Source organism: Mastomys coucha, unplaced genomic scaffold (genome assembly GCF_008632895.1).
Source record: "Mastomys coucha isolate ucsf_1 unplaced genomic scaffold, UCSF_Mcou_1 pScaffold20, whole genome shotgun sequence".
Taxonomy (NCBI): Eukaryota; Metazoa; Chordata; class Mammalia; order Rodentia; family Muridae; genus Mastomys; species Mastomys coucha.
The window spans coordinates 70,144,243-70,160,464 of NW_022196903.1; the positions used below are offsets into that span (position 1 = coordinate 70,144,243).

The window sequence follows — 16,222 nt, forward strand, 5'->3', positions numbered from 1 at the left end:
TCATAGAAGCAGGGGGAGGGAGAAGGGATAGGTCGTTTCAAGGAGGGTGATCAGGGAAGGGGATAACATTTGAAATGTAAATAAAGAAAATATCCAATCAAAAATATTTTGTTATGTTGTATCTAGAATGAGTGTGAGTGTCTGCATTTTTCTATGTGTATGATAGAGAATGAGAGAGAAAAAGTGTGAAAACGTGTCTTGTGTTATGTGTCTGTGAGAGAGAGGAGGGGAAGAGAGGGAGAGGGGGAACAGGAGGGAAACAAGTGAGGGGAGGGGAGGGATAGAGAGAGACATTTAGCATATTCGTAATTTTATGTGATTTTGGATATACTTCTTTCATACCTTTTTCTTATTTTCGGAGAATTATGTTCTTATAGTATCTAAACATCTTTCATCTACTCTCTTTTTCTGTTTTCCTTTTGAAATAACAAATACGTTTTGGAAGAAAACGTGAAACCATTCCACAAACCTAATACCCTGGCCTAGTTTGCCTTTCACCTCTTGAACTGAATAACATTTGTTCATTCTCTTCTTAGGTTGGGTCCATTGATGCATTCTTTACCTGCAATTCTTTTTCATTTCCATCTTTTCTATTTGGCTCTTTTTAAAATTTTCCTTTTTTTCCCCTTTCTTTCTTTCTTTTTTTTTAATTTTTAATTTTTTTTATTTTTATTAGATATTTTCTTTATTTACACGTCAAATGATATCTCCTCTCCTGGTTTCCCCTCTGAAAAAAAAAGAAAGAAAAAGAAAGAAAAAAAAAAACCTGTTCCTTCCCCCCACCCCCTGCTCACCAACTCACCCTATCCCACTTCTTGGCTCTAGCATTCCCCTACACTGGGGCATAGAACCTTCACAGGGCCAAGGGCCTCTCCTCCCATTGATGACCAAGTAGGCCATCCTCTGCTATTCATATGCTGCTGGAGCCATTAGACCCACCATGTGTACTCTTTGGTTGGTGGGTTAGCTCTGAGGGTACTAGTTAGTTCATATTGTTGTTTGTCCTATGGGACTGCAAACCCTTTTACTCCTTGGTCTTTTCTCTAGCTCCTTCATTGGGGACCCTGTGCTCAGTCCAATGGATGGCTGTGAGCCTCTACTTCTTTATTAGTCGGGTATTGTCAGAAACTTTCAGGAGACAACTATATCAGGATCCTGTCAGCCAGCACTTGCTGGCATCCACAATATTGTCTGGATTTGAATACTGAATATAGTAAGGATTCCCAAGTGGAGCAGTCTCTGGATTGTCCTTCCTTCAGTCTCTGCTCCATAGTTTGTCTCTGCAACTCCATCTATGGGTATTTTGTTCCCTCTTTTAAGAAGGAATGAAGTATCCACACTTTGGGTTTCCTTCTTCTTGATATTTTTGCAGATTGTACTTTGTGTATTCTGGTCTTCTGGGCTAATATCCACTTATCAGAGAGTGCATACCATGTGTGTTCTTTTGCAATTGGGTTACCTCACTCAGGATGATATTCTCCAGATTCATCCATTTCTGTAAGAATTTCATAAATTGTTTTTAATAGCTTAGTAGTACTCCATTGTGTAGATGTACCACATTTTCTGTATCCATTCCTCTGTTGAGGGGCATCTGGGTTCTTCCAATTTTTGGCTATTATAAATAAGGCTGCTATTAACATGGTAGAGCATGTGTCCTTGTTATATGTTGGAGAATCTTTTGGGTATATACCCAGGAGTTGTATAGCAGAATCCTCAGTACTATGTCCAATTTCCTGAGGAAGCATCAGACTGATTTCCTGCTTGCAATCCCACCAGCAATGGAGGAGTGTTCCTCTTTCTCTTCATCCTTGCTAGCATCTATTGTTACCTGAGTTTTGATCTTAGCCATTCTGACTGGTATAAAGTGGGATCTCAGGGTTGTTTTGATTTGCATTTCCCTGGTGACTAAGGATGTTGAACATTTCTTTAAGTACTTCTCAGCCATTCTGTATTCCTCAGTTGAGAATTCTTTGTTTAGCTCTGTACCCCATTTTTTAATAGGGTTTATTTGGTTCTCTGGAATCTACCTTCTTGAGTTCTTTGTATATATTGGATATTAGCCCTCTATCAGATGTAGGATTGGTAAAGATCTTTTCCCAATTTGTTGGTTGTGGTTTTGTCCTATTCACAGTGTCCTTTCCCTTACAGAAGCTTTGTAATTTTATGAGGTCCCATTTGTCAATTCTTGTTCTAAGAGCATAAGGAATTGGTGTTCTCTTCAGGAAAATTTCCCCTGTGCCTAGGTGCTCGAGTCTCTTCCCCACTTTCTCTTCTATTATTTTCAGTGTATCTGGTTTTATGTGGAGGTACTTGATCTACTTGGACTTGAGCTTTGTACAAGGAGATAAGAATGGATCGATTTGCATTCTTCTACATGTTGACCACCAGTTGAGCCAGCACCATTTGTTGAAAATGCTGTCTTTTTTCCACAGGATGATTTTAACTCCTTTGTCAAAGATCAAGTGACCATATGTGTGTGGGTTCATTTCTGGGTCTTCAATTCTATTCCATTGATCCACCTGCTGTTACTGTACCAATACCATGCAGTTTTTATCACAATTGCTCTGTAGTACAGCTTAAAGTCAGGGATGGTGATTCCACCAGAGGTTCATTTATTGTTGAGAATAGTTTTCACTATCCTAGGTTTTCTTGTTATTCCAGATGAATTTGCAAATTACTCTTTCTAAGTCTGTGAAGAATTGATTTGGAATTTTGATGGGGATTGCATTGAACCTGTTGATTGCTTTCAGCAAGATGGCCATTTTTACTATATTAATCCTGCCAATCCATGAGCATGGGAGATCTTTCCATCTTCTGAGATCCTCTTCAATTTCCTTCTTCAGAGACTTGCAATTCTTTTCATATAGATCTTCTACTTGCTTAGTTGGAGTCACACTAAGGTATTTTATATTATTTGTGATTATTGTGAAGGGTATTTGAAGTCACTTAATTATACTATCATATCATCAGCAAATATGATAATATCTATCCTATTTGTATCCCTTTTATTTCCTTTTGTTGTCTGATAGCTCTGTCTAGAACTTCAAGTACAATATTGAATAGGTAGGAAGAGATTGGGCAGTCTTGTCTGGCCCCTGATTTTACTGGGATTGCTTCAAGTTTCTCTCCATTTAGTTTGATGTTGGCTACTGGTTTTCTGTATATTGCTTTTACTATGTTTATGTATGGGCCTTGAATTCCTGTTCTTTCTTAGACTTTTGTCATGAAGGGGTGTTGGATTTCGTCAAATGCTTTCTCAGCACCTAATGAGATGATCATATGTTTTTTTTCTTTGAGTTTATTTATATAGTGAATTACATTGATGGATTTCCATATATTGAACCATCCCTGCATCCCAGGGATGAAGCCTTCTTGATCATGATAGATGATCATTTTGATATGTTCTTAGATTCGGTTTGCAAGAATTTTATTGAGTATTTTTGCATCAATATTCATAAAGGTTATTTGTCTGAAGTTTTCTTTCTTTGTTAGGTCTTTGTGTAGTTTAGGTATAAGAGTAATTGTGGCTTCATAGAATGAATTAGGTAGAGTACCTTAATTTTCTATTTTGGGGAATAGTTTGAGGAGTATTGGTATTAGGTCTTCTTTGAAGAGATGATAAAGCTCTGCACTAAACCCATCTGGTCCTGTGCTTTTTTTGATTGGGACACTGATAACTGTTTCTATTTCGTTAGCAAATATGGGGCTGTTTAGATCATTTATCTGATCTTGATTTAATTTTGGTACCTCATATCTGTCTAGAAAATTGTCCATTTCATTCAGGTTTTCCAGTTTTGTTGAGTATATACTTTTGTAGTAGGATGTCCTGATTTTTTTGGATTTTCTCCGTTTCTGTTGTTATGTCTCCCTTTTCATGTCTAAAATTTTCCTTATATCTACTAAAATTCTCATATACTTTTTTTACACACCCTTTCTCTGAGCATATTTAGTATACTGTCTGGTTTTCTTGTCTGAGTTTTCACATGTCAGTGTCATGTTTAATTTGATTCTGCTGATAATTTTTTTGGACAATTGTTTTGTGTTTTTGTACATTTGTATATTTTATCATTTTATTTTAAACACAAAACATTCAGAGGACAATAAATGTTGTTATATTTTAATTATGCTTAGACATGGGCTTTGCTTCCCTGTAGTTATTTATATGGAAAATTGAGTAAACTCATGTAAACATTAGGATATTCTTGTGTTTTGTTACATTTTCACTCAATTAACTAGCAACCTTGGAAGTCTTTCTATATTACATAATGTTAAAATAGCAGTGAAAGGATTCCTTTTATATAATTTTCATAAAATTCTTGGTTAACATAACCTCTTTGCCTGTATCACAAAGAAAACATCTTTTGGTATTTCTGCCTCTTTCTAAGCAATATATTGGGTTTTTCCTGTTTCCTTCCTCATGATGGACAATTATAGAAGCATGAAAGAAACAAAGAAAAACTTTTATTTCCTTCAGCCTCGCTCTTGTGCAAATGACGTGTTCCTGACTCTGAAGGTTTTATCCTTTCCATCAATGATCCGGATCTCACCTCCAGGAATAGTGAATGTTTGCTCATCTGGATCAGTGACAACTTTCTCATCTGGCAGAAATAAAAGAGGGGTTTCTTTGTTCTCTCTTCCTCACATTGGGTAAGTATTTATCTCTAGTTTGTGAACGGCTTTGCTGCTTGTCTCAGTTAATATTCTGTATCTGTGAAGAGGCACCATGGCCAAGGCACATTATAGCAGAAAAAGTTTATTGGGAGCATGCGGAAGGAGTTGGAGGTTGTGTCCATAACCATCATGACAAGAATTGTGGCAGCAGGCAGAAAGGTATGGTGCTGGAGCGGATCCTGAGAACTCATATCTTGACACAACAATTGAGAGGCAGAAAATAAAAGGAGAGAGAGAGAGAGAGAGAGAGAGAGAGAGAGAGAGAGAGAGAGACAGAGAGACAGAGAGACAGAGAACTGAAAATATTTTCAGTCTCTTGAAACCTAGTGATACTCCTCTTCCAAGTTCACAACTTCTAATCTTTCCCGGATAGTTTATCCAACTGTGGGTCAAGCCCTTAGCTATAAGCTATCAAATTCACTGAAACTACAATCTCTATCTGTCAATTCTTTAAGAGATGTCTTCCATGAAAATATAGAAAAGTATCTGAGCAATGTTTCAGAATTGCTTCACAATACCTACTGTTCTCGTATTCGGAACCTTGCTGTGAGTGCTCTCTGCTCTAGATTCTTTCTCTGGTTCCAGCACATCTCATGATAACTTAGGGATGGTATGGAAAGGATCTGTGTGTTAGAATTAAGAATATGAGAAATTGTCATCTCTTTATATCATTATTACCATCAATATTTAAAATTAATTATATTTACTAAAATTTCATCTTAGTGGCTTATAGAATAATGCCTGTCTTCCTTAATGAACTCTCCTGAGACTGCCTTCCTCATATGTTGGGTTATTTGTTTTTTTTCACTGAGTTCGAGTCTCCTATGTGCTTAAAAATTTTGTGCTTTTAAAGTATTCACCTTTGGTTTACTTTAAGGAGGAACCTAATGGGTTTTATATGTTGTGTATACCAACAAAATGTTAAATTTATCAGTGACCTTTCACAGAAAATTCTGTATCTCAAATATATGAGATAGTGTGATGATTGGTCTTCAACATTAATTTGACAGGGTATAGAACCATCCAAGACATATATCATTTGGATGAATCTGTGAGGGTATTTTCAGCAGGCTATAAATTAGGAGATTAAACCCATTCACAAATGTGTGTGGTAGTGTTGCATGAACTAATATTCTCAAATAATCAAAAAATAGAATGAAAAAATCAGTAACAGCAGATGTCCCACTCTCTGCTTCCCTATCTACCAAGGCACAGACAAGTTCCTATCATCACAGCCATGACTTCCTTTGAATGCTACTCTTTCCCTGCCATAAGGAATTCTGCCTTCTAAAGCCACAGGACCAGGCTGGAGAGATGGCTCAGTGGTTAAGAGCACTGACTTCTCTGCCAGAGGTCCTGAGTTCAATTCCCAGCAACTACATGGTGGCTCACAGCCATCTGTAACGGGATACGATGCACTCTTCTAATATGTATCTGAAGACAGCTGCAGTGCACTCATATAAATAAAAAATAAATAAATCTTCAAAGCCACAGGCCCAAGTCAATCATCATCACCACGAGATGTTTACTGTCAGCATTTGGTCACAGCAATGAAAAATATAACTGGTGTTCTCAAGTTAAAATTTAGAATTCCTAAGTAACTTAATATGAAGATAAAAATAATTCAAACTATATATCTGGAGACAAAGCTTAATAAGTGCTAAGTAGTAAGCATTAGGTGACTCCAAACTAATTCCATAAATACCACTATATTAAATGAATGTTCCACATATTCACAATTTAAGTCTGAGTCAGGAAAGAATACTTATTCATTGTCCAGGCCTCTCCACCTCTTCTGGAGAACAGAAAGGGAGGTATTTGGAAGTTATTGAAAGCTAAGTAGCTGTGAATAAATAAAAACATTCAAGTTCTGTACAGACCTAAAAGAAAGAGCTTTCCACAATCTCCTGTGCTGCGGAGATTCATGTACAACTGTGATGAAATACTATCCACAACTTCAGCCCCAGGCACTCAAGAATTTTCTTTTATAATAAAATCATCAGTTTATCATTTTAATGAGAGAGAGAGAGAGAGAGAGAGAGAGAGAGAGAGAGAGAGAGAGAGAGAGAGAGAAATAGAGAGAGAGGTACAGATGCCCTCAGAAGAATGCCCTGCAAAACCAATACACACTCTTGAACTGTTGAGCCATTTCTCTAACATCGCTTTTTTGTATTCTTTCAAAGAGAAAGAATGAAAATATATCTTCAAATATTTGAGTGAATGAATGATTTTTAAGTGAGTTATATTATAATGAATCAGTGGCTATAACTAGGTTTTTAATGATAGTAGGCATTGTATATATGTACGCATATATAAGATCAGCCTTGATTGCTTCGAGCTCCTGGTGTTACCGCTGTCAGAGAATAGAAGGGGAAGCAAGAAGTTGAAGAAAAGAGCTGTAGCCTTGACTTTCATTTTCCCTTAACTTTGAGAGAGGTAGTTATTTTTATCTTGCTGATTTATTGATGAGATGTAAGAAAGAAGCCTCTAGTGGTACACTTCTCGGAGCTGGATATAAGTATCAAGAAAAGCCAAAAATGATGCTTTGCTTAAAATCAGAAGAGACCCAACCAGTTCCCTGATTGTGAATCAGGGCTTTTCTGTCTGGTGTTGTTGTTTCAGAAGGATTTCCTTTCTTGATTAGCTTTCATCTTCACCTGTTCTATACTCCAATGTCCCTGCTGAGCTGACCCAGAGAATAAAGGTGTTTTTGCGAATTTTTCAATCCTGTTTCCTGACACTTGGAGTTCAAAGTTTGTCTGAACCCTGTGGAGCATTTGTGATTCACATGCAACTCATGGGCCTTTGAAATTTGCTGGGTGAAAAAAAAAGGAACAAGGTTTATGGCCCATATTAGATGGAAATCCTGAGACAATTGTGAGATGTTGCAAAATCTGTTGTATACAACATATATCACAGATGGAACATGAGGAACTCCATCTGGCAATTGTGACCCTTGTACATTGCACAGTCCAAAGTACAGAATGCATTCAGAAAAATTCTACCTCTCACTTGTATGCTGTTTGCCTTGTGCATGTCTTTACATGGCTTGATTTCCATAGGAGAATGGATTCATTTTATTTCTTGCAAACCAGTGCATTTCAAGATGCAAATAATGACATTCTGTTGATGGAGTATAGACAGAGACAGCTTCTCTTCCTAATGTTAATGAAGACATGTGGGTTTGTGACAAATACCTGAAAAAGGCATAAGACTGGCTCTAGAGAAGAAATATACGGAGATACAAGTAGGACATTGACAAAGAGAAAACTCTAATTGCAGACTTCAAATTTTCTTTATTATGTATTGTTCTACAGAAGCTTCATTTCCATGACCTTTCAAATCCCATGTGCTAAGAATGGATTCTAGGTATGAGAAAAGAAGGAAAGACAAGCAGTCTAGTAGGTAGTGAAGCACAGTTTGTGAGGAGTATGGGCTTCGGGGACTATTTCATGTATTGCTTTATTTTATGTATTGCTTTTTTGTTGACAATGAAACTGTAGCTAACAGATGTTAAGTGATTCTTATGTTCAGAGTACTAGAGTGTATCCATTTAGATTCACATCTTCTAAAAGATATAACATTGAAATCACATGAGTTAAGTAAGAAATTTACTAGGCCCCAGGCTCCTTAGACAATGGGAGAGAGGAGTTATATGGCTTTATATTTTTAATGATATATACCTGGAACAAACATTAAAACACATTTCTCCTTCTCCACACAATGCCCTCCCCACCAAAGACACACAAACAACATGTATTTCATGAACAAAGGAAGAAAGGAAAATAACAATGTTGAAGTCCTTAGTTGTCAAGCATATTTTACCAACCTGATTTGATTAGTAAAATTCAGAAGTGAAGTGTTTCCTGCTCTTGGAGAATTCCATTTACTTCTCGTCCCTAGCCAGAAAAGTAGAAGTTTATTAGAAAGTAGAAGGCTGGTTGCTTGCACAGACTGAGAACCTGGAAATCCACTGCCATCGTCTACATGCTTTGTACAAGCAAGAAATTAATCTTTGTTGTTTTAAGCCTGTGATGTTTGGAGAGTATTTCTCACTACAACAAAATCCTGAACAACACCTCTGTGTATACTTATATTGAGGCTGAAATTAGAGATGTCTTAAATTAGTTGTTAAAATTAATCTGCCTTAGGCTTAAGGAGCCCTTTTCTTTAACATTTGTAAAGACTTGTCTGAGGCTTTTATTGTCTGTAAAATGCATCACTTGTAGATGCTGAATTCTCCACCAAACCAATTCATTAACATCAACTAAAGCTTAGCTCAAATCTTAGGTCAGTGGTGTCTCAATGCAGACTGTTCAATTCTTCTGAGCTACCTCTTAAGAGATCTGTTATGAATGATGCTAAGTACACACATTATCAAATGAATATTTTTAAATGTTTTATTTCCTGTATTTTAATATTTAATAGGAATGAGAAGTATAAAAATTTAGTTAATTCAGCATAAGCCTGACCATTTCAATTTGACAGCTTTGCACACATAAACTGATTACCTTGACTCTCAAAGTAGTAAATAAATGTTGAAGGATTCTTATTGGTTATGGAATACTTGGATTGGAGAAGACCATTTATATACTTTAGTTATTGATTTTATGGTGATTTCTCAACTATGTGAGTTTAGTTTGTTTTATTGTTTTTATTTGTTTGGTTTAGTTTGGGTTCTGAAGCAGGTTTCACTGGATAGACAAGACTACACTCCAAACTTTTAGTGGACTAATTGTATATCCCAAGTACTGGAAGGAAATACAGGTGTACTGCCTAGACATTTACAGAAATCATCAGTAATATGTGTGAATCACATGTAATTACTCAATTAAGAATGGGAATTTTTTTTTTTTTTGGTTTTTCGAGACAGGGTTTCTCTGTATAGCCCTGGCTGTCCTGGAGCTTACCCTGTAGACCAGGCTGGCCTCGAACTCAGAAATCCACCTGCCTCTGCCTCCTAAGTGCTGGGATTAAAGGCGTGAGCCACCACGCCCGGCTAAGAATGGGAATTTTTAATGTCAATACTTCTTATGAAGGAGTTTTATTTTTCCTTTCTATGGCTTAGATTGTATTCATTTTCTACTTTTTTTTCTTCTTCTTTTCTTTCTTTCTTTTTCTTTTTCATTTTCTTTTTTTTTTTTATTCCAGAATATCAGTCCATTCAATAACTATAACTCATCTTTGTGGTTGGGTATTCCTAAGTCAAAGCCCATTCAAATCACTCTCACAGAAGCATCCAGATTATATATGTCTTGGGGGATTCTAAACCCAGTCAAGCTGACATTGAAGACTAAACATCTCAAAAACTTGTATATTTGAGAAACAACATTTATTTTTAAAGGTCACTGTTAAGTTAAAATCCTTGTGTTGGCATACAGCAAACATAAAACCCTTTATTTTCATCCATAAGTCAAGCCAAAGCTAGGAAGTATCTAAAACAAAAAACCAAAAATAAAAAAATTACAAACTCTTTGAGCACAGAAGAGAGTTGACCTCACTGAAAAACCAAGAGAACAAAAAAGGTAGGTTTTACCTCCTCCTGATTCTTTTCTGTGGATTGGTAAGTCATTCTCTCATTATCTTCTCCCCTTCATCCTGAAACAGGTCATAAGATCCTCCAATGGTAATGTTCTTCTACCTTACTGGGCTAGCATGTCCTTTACCAATTATACTTCTATCAGCTCTTCAGTGTTGGCCACTTGGCCACTTTAGAACCTTCTAAGAAGTTCTAAACCATATTTATTGTTTGTACTTTTAGAGTCCATCTCTCCACTTCATTTAGCATAATAGAAAGATGTTCTAGCTTTTTCTTCAAACCTTTGTAAACTCTTACTATAGCCAATTCCATAACCATTGCCACATGCTCAGGTCACAGTGATACCCATTTCTCACAAGAAGTTTTTTCTGTGCGTTATTGATTATTATACTTAATCATCAAAGGCTGAGTACTTTAGAAATAAAAGGTGTCATTTGTGGCTCAGATTTCAGGAGGGAGTATAGTACCAGTACATGGTCTCAGCATCTGCTGACCCTGGTGAGGTCCTCCAGCCTCTGTGCCAGCTGATAATGTACAGCTGAACCAGAGGTGGAAGACACAGTGACAGTGAGGCACAGCAGGTGAGGAAATAATCCAGAGAGATTCTCTGCTTTATATCAACAAACTGTCATGGGAAATAATTCAGTTCAAATCAAACCAGTCTCTATGAAATGAGCATTAACTACTTCCAAGTACCTTGTTACTTCCCACTAGTATCCATTCCCTAAAGTGTGTCCTTGTACACTTTTTTTATACCATTATAGTATGGACTGTCTTCTAGTATTTGACTTTGTAGGAACAAACCATTCTGAAACTATGGCATCAACTTTCATGTAATCATATGTGAAAACATAGGAGATGGGAGAATCTGCTCTACCAGGTAGTCATATTTTCTTCCCAGCTTAAGATGGTTGGATCAGACCTATCCAATCACATATCTCTGCAACAATCAACTTCATCAAACCATGTTTAAAACCTCACAGATCTGTGAAACCCTTTGGGCCTTCTGATTTCCTTATGAAGACTTTTACATCGTAGTAAATTTACATGATTTTGTCTTGCCACATCCTTTAACTTCATGATCTCAGCTATAGAACTAATAAGAGTAAGAAAAATATACTTAATTTCTCTTAAGTATTACAACAAATATATTATCATTCTAATTCCATGTTATGAATGTTTTACACACAATGAAGCATTTTCTTTAAAAATCATCTTGTAATTTCAGATGTCACAAAATCTGGTTTTACATTAACTCAAAGTTACTTAAATTGACCATAGTTGATTGTAATATTTCACTGGGAAAAAAGAGACCTCAATTATTGAAGCTGTATTGTAACCAAACAAGCAAATACCCCCAAGGGATGAGTCCCAGCCAATGCAATACTCATTCATTTGAAATGATTTGGGGCTTTGGTGCAGTAGAATTCTCTGTGCAGAACAACTGTCTTGCCAATGTTCTCTCATGTGAAGAAAAATGAGACTACCAGCCAATTCTCGTCTGAAAACTAAATTAGAATTAAATGTTGATTAAAAAGAATCCTTCACTTGCACTTCCCATGGAAAATAAGATTATAAAAATGAACTTAAATCTAGAAACTAAACACTGATAAGGGCTTTGCACCTACCAGAGCAGGAAATATGAGAAGCTAGTTCATCTACATATACAATATAATGTTAGAGCCCCCATTCTAAAGAACAATTTTACAGGAAACATCTTTAAATTAATCACTAAGACCAAGGATAGCACACAATCATGCTTTGATTTTATTTAATTAATTATTTTTTATTTTTATGTATATGAGTGTTCTGCTTGCCTGGAGGCCTTAGAGGTCCAAAAAAAAAAAAAAAAAAAAAAAAAAAAAAAAAAAAAAAAAAAAAAAAAAAAAAAAACAAAGACAACAGATCTCCTAAAACTTCAGTTGTGGATGGTTGTGAGCCATTGTATGAGTCCTGTGAACCAAACCTGAGTCTTATAAAAGAGCAACAAATACTATTTTGACTCATGAATCAACTCCCTATCCCTTTATTTATTGTTATCAAATTTTATTTTACATGTATGAGTGTTCTACTTGGTCATAGGTCTGTTTGTCCTCTGTATGTGTATTGCACTCAGAAGCCAGAGAAGGTATTGGGTATCTTGGAACTGGAATTAGAGACTGATGTGAGCTAATACAGGATTCTTGGGATAGATAGTACCTAGGTCCTATGGAAGACCAGCCAGTGTTCTAAACTGTTGAGCTATGTCTCCCACTGATGCAGCTTTGAGTTCAAATAAAATAGCCAACAACTCTATAAGCCTTTCCTACAATCATGTAAAAATTGTATCATATATTTTATTTATTTTGTTGTTGTTGTTGCTTTTGTGTTGTTTGAGACAGGGATTTTTGTGTAGCCCTGGCTATTATCAAAGAACACAAAGATTATTGTAATTCACAGGTTGATCTCTTTGTAAGACTTGAGTTTTTGTGGTAAGCAACAAAATAAGACAGGAACAAATAGGAAAGGAGAGAGAAGGTAAACTAAGAAAAAAAGTATAGAAAAGAGGATGCATCTAAAATGAATTATTAAGCAAACAAAGTAAGCTTAGCAAAAAAATAAGGGTATGCTGATTTAACCTGAAATGTCCAGGGAAATCTATCATTCAAAAGCATTAGTAACCAGAAAGAATAGCTAAAATTTTGACATTGATATGTCTGATGTCAGAATGAAGTATCGATATCTCACAATATGACACTCTGTGTTGAACAGATTGACAGGCTTCCTCATGTTAATGGAGTTGAACCTCAATAAAATAGTCTTCACAGAATCAGTGAAGTGCAATTTGATTGAAATTTCTGATCTAAACTTTCAGACATCACTTGAAGCACATCAGCTCTGAGACAAAAGAACAGATCTTCCTGCAACTATCCAATACATTAAGATACAGCCTTTAACTTCTAGACAGAAGGAAACCAATAGAAGCAGAATCATGAACTAATAACTCTTGAAGATACATGATAACTCCACACAATGCTTAGTAACTGATTTGAAAGATAGAAAGCTATACATTACCTAAAACACAGCATTGAGAATTACCTGATCCTGATTTTGATAATTAGTCTTCATAGTCAACTTGATTGCACTTAGAATTATTGTGGAAACACAACTCTGGATATATCTATAAAGGTACTGCTACAAAGGTTCACCTGAAATAAAAGACCCAGTCTGAATGTGGATGGTGCAAGTGATGAGGAAAGACCTTAGAGGCATAAGAAAGGAGAAAGCAAGCTGAGCACCAGTATCCCTCTATCTCTGTAGATGCAATGTAACCAGGCATTTCATATCCGCATCACTGCTCCTCGACTGTCATGATGGGCAAGATCTCAAACAGTGATCCAAAATGAATATTTTCTTCCTTAAGTTTTGTCTGTCAAAACTGTGTCATAGCAATGAGAAAAATAACTAATATCATGCTTTAAAACCCTGCAAATTGCAGTTCCCTGGGTATGGGCAGTCTCAGCAGTAGGCATGTAAAATATTTACAGCGTAGTTTTAGTTACTTACCCATAATGGGAACACATAGATGGTCAATTCATTTGTAATTTTATGATTTTCCATATACATCAAGAAAGTAATTTCTTCTTTACATTTCCTTATTCATTAAGAAATTATAATATCCAACTCACACATCTTCTTATTCAAATAATGAGATCTGTGGTCTTGTAACATCAGTACATATTTTAATCAATAAATGTATCTGCTTGATTTTTCCATTTTTATTCAGTTTAAGAAGATAGAAAACAAATATCTTATATTAGCCCATCATTTTGCAGGTAAGTAAACTGATACCCAACTGACTGTTCTGGAGTATTCCACATAGCTATTGACAGATCTGATAACTAACCAAGTTTTTTCACCATGGTCACAACAAAGTGGGTGAAATTGGGCATCTGTACAACAGTGTGCTTGGAGAGAGATCAGGGAGTACTCTATCCTTTCATCACTGAAGGAAATCTTCCAGTGTGGTATGTAATTCATTTATATAGAAACTTAGGTCTCTGGGTAGAGTAGAGAAAATGGCAAGACCTGAGAATTAACTGACAGTCTGGGAGATACTGGAAGCTAATAATTATGCTAGCTTCTCCTCCTGATTCCAAAGTGCAAACATGCTTTAAACAGATTGCCAGTTCCCCCAGGGAAGAGAGAAGGAAATGGCTGGATTAAAGTCAGAAAGCAAAGAGCCAAAAAAATCTAGTATTCATTACCATCCCCATCAATGAATATTTATCGAGCTCCCACAGAGAACCTAGTATCAAGGCTCAGGAATTCTGAGAAGTAAATACAATTTAGGGCAGTAAAAGTTCTATCCAAGTCTGGCACAAAGCAGGGGGGAGGAACTCTACATGCCAAAGGAAACAAAGGGGAGAGCCAGCTTTATGCACATCTTCCTTAACTTTCAGAAAGAAATCAATCTTGCCCTGGTGCCATGCCAATTCCCAATTTTGTTTCATTATTTAAAACTACACTTTAAGTTCATTTTAAATATCAGTCTTAAGACTCACTAAATTGACTTTAGTATCTTGTAGTATCTTGCAAGGCTTCAGTCGGTGTAATGTTACTTTATGTTATGTTGAAACAATACTAAAACTCATGGTTATGAAGTGTCTTTGGCCACCAAGAAAAATAAAATGACGCTTTAGTACCCAGAAGTCATACTAAGCAAAGCAGTGTGACTCGATAAAAAATTCAACATGTTGACCCTTTGATGCAAGCATTGTGTCTGTACTATAAAAATATGCTTGCTTATAATCAAGTATGATGATTGGGTGACTTTGTATGTGAAATCACATAACTTACATCTTGTAGATAAGTCTATCAATAACTTCATAAATGATGAGGTTGAGTGGTCTTTCTCCCAGGAATGTCCAGACAGACTCAGGTCCCTGAAATCAGACAACTAGTATCACAAAGTTGACGGTGGTCTCAGGGTGTTAAAATAAAGGATGGAATTTAACTGTAAATGGACTCATAACATTGTTGATCCAAAAAGACCACTCCTTAGGAAGGCGTCTATGGACCACCCCTAGAAAGGCAGGCACACTTTTCCTTTTGAGGATTCTGCTCCATAGCACAATCTCTTCCATATAAGACCAACCTTGATGCTTTGTAACTCCTTTTGCTTAGATTTTATTTCTCCTGTCCTTTTTCCAAGCATATTTTCCCCAGTGCTTTGTGCTTCATGCTTTCTCTAATGGTCCATTCCTTTTCATATGGCTGCTTATTTGCCATAAGGCAACTTATTTCAAATGCTTTGGCTGTTATTTTCTTCCCCATTCTCCTCTTTTGAGCAGGTGCATGGATTTATATCATGCCTATCCTGGGGTTTTTCTTTTAAATGCTAATATAATTGTCCTCAAGTTTCCACATGCACCTGATATTCAGTTCATTCATTAATGACACTAAGAAACACAAGAGTAGATCCTGATTTCTTCAGTACCAGAAGGCACACTCCATGAAGACTCACTAAAATTTTGGTAATGTATTGTGCTGTCATACATAGTCATACCAGACACACACCTGTAGTGCCTTCCCTCTTCAGTCTTCCTGTTGCATATCCTTCCTCATATAAATCTTGCTAAATCATCCCCCTAAATTTGGCTTTGGACATAAAAAGGCCAGAGGAAAACACGAGTTCACCTTGGTAGTAATTCATGTTTGACACACCTATGTTCTCAATAGAAGGACACAATCACATGGGGGATGAATAACTCACCTCTCATGCCACATTTAGATGCTATAGAGTAGAAATTAGAACATTATGTATTGCGTAAGTTCCCCAGGAAATGCTGTCCCAAAATGAAATGTCCATGCTTGCTGGATCTCATTTTAAATTTAGAAATGAAGAAAAAAAGAACATATTGTCTCTGGCTCATACTTTCTTGCTGTTCACTCCCTTCCTTTGATTCTACTGTCTTGGGTTAACAGCCTGTGCCCTAAACCATGTTTAGCTCAACATTGGTATACTGAGGC

The 16,222-nt window shown here is 36.3% G+C and overlaps 1 long non-coding RNA gene across 1 annotated transcript; it reads right to left on the minus strand.

Moving 5' to 3' along the window:
• Positions 1-11,413: 11,413 nt before the first annotated feature.
• Positions 11,414-15,127, minus strand: LOC116098191. Its single transcript, XR_004121738.1, has 2 exons — positions 15,050-15,127; positions 11,414-11,718 (listed from the first exon to the last, which is right to left on the minus strand). It is a non-coding gene; the product is annotated as an uncharacterized LOC116098191 (long non-coding RNA).
• Between the last annotated feature and the right edge of the window lie 1,095 nt (positions 15,128-16,222).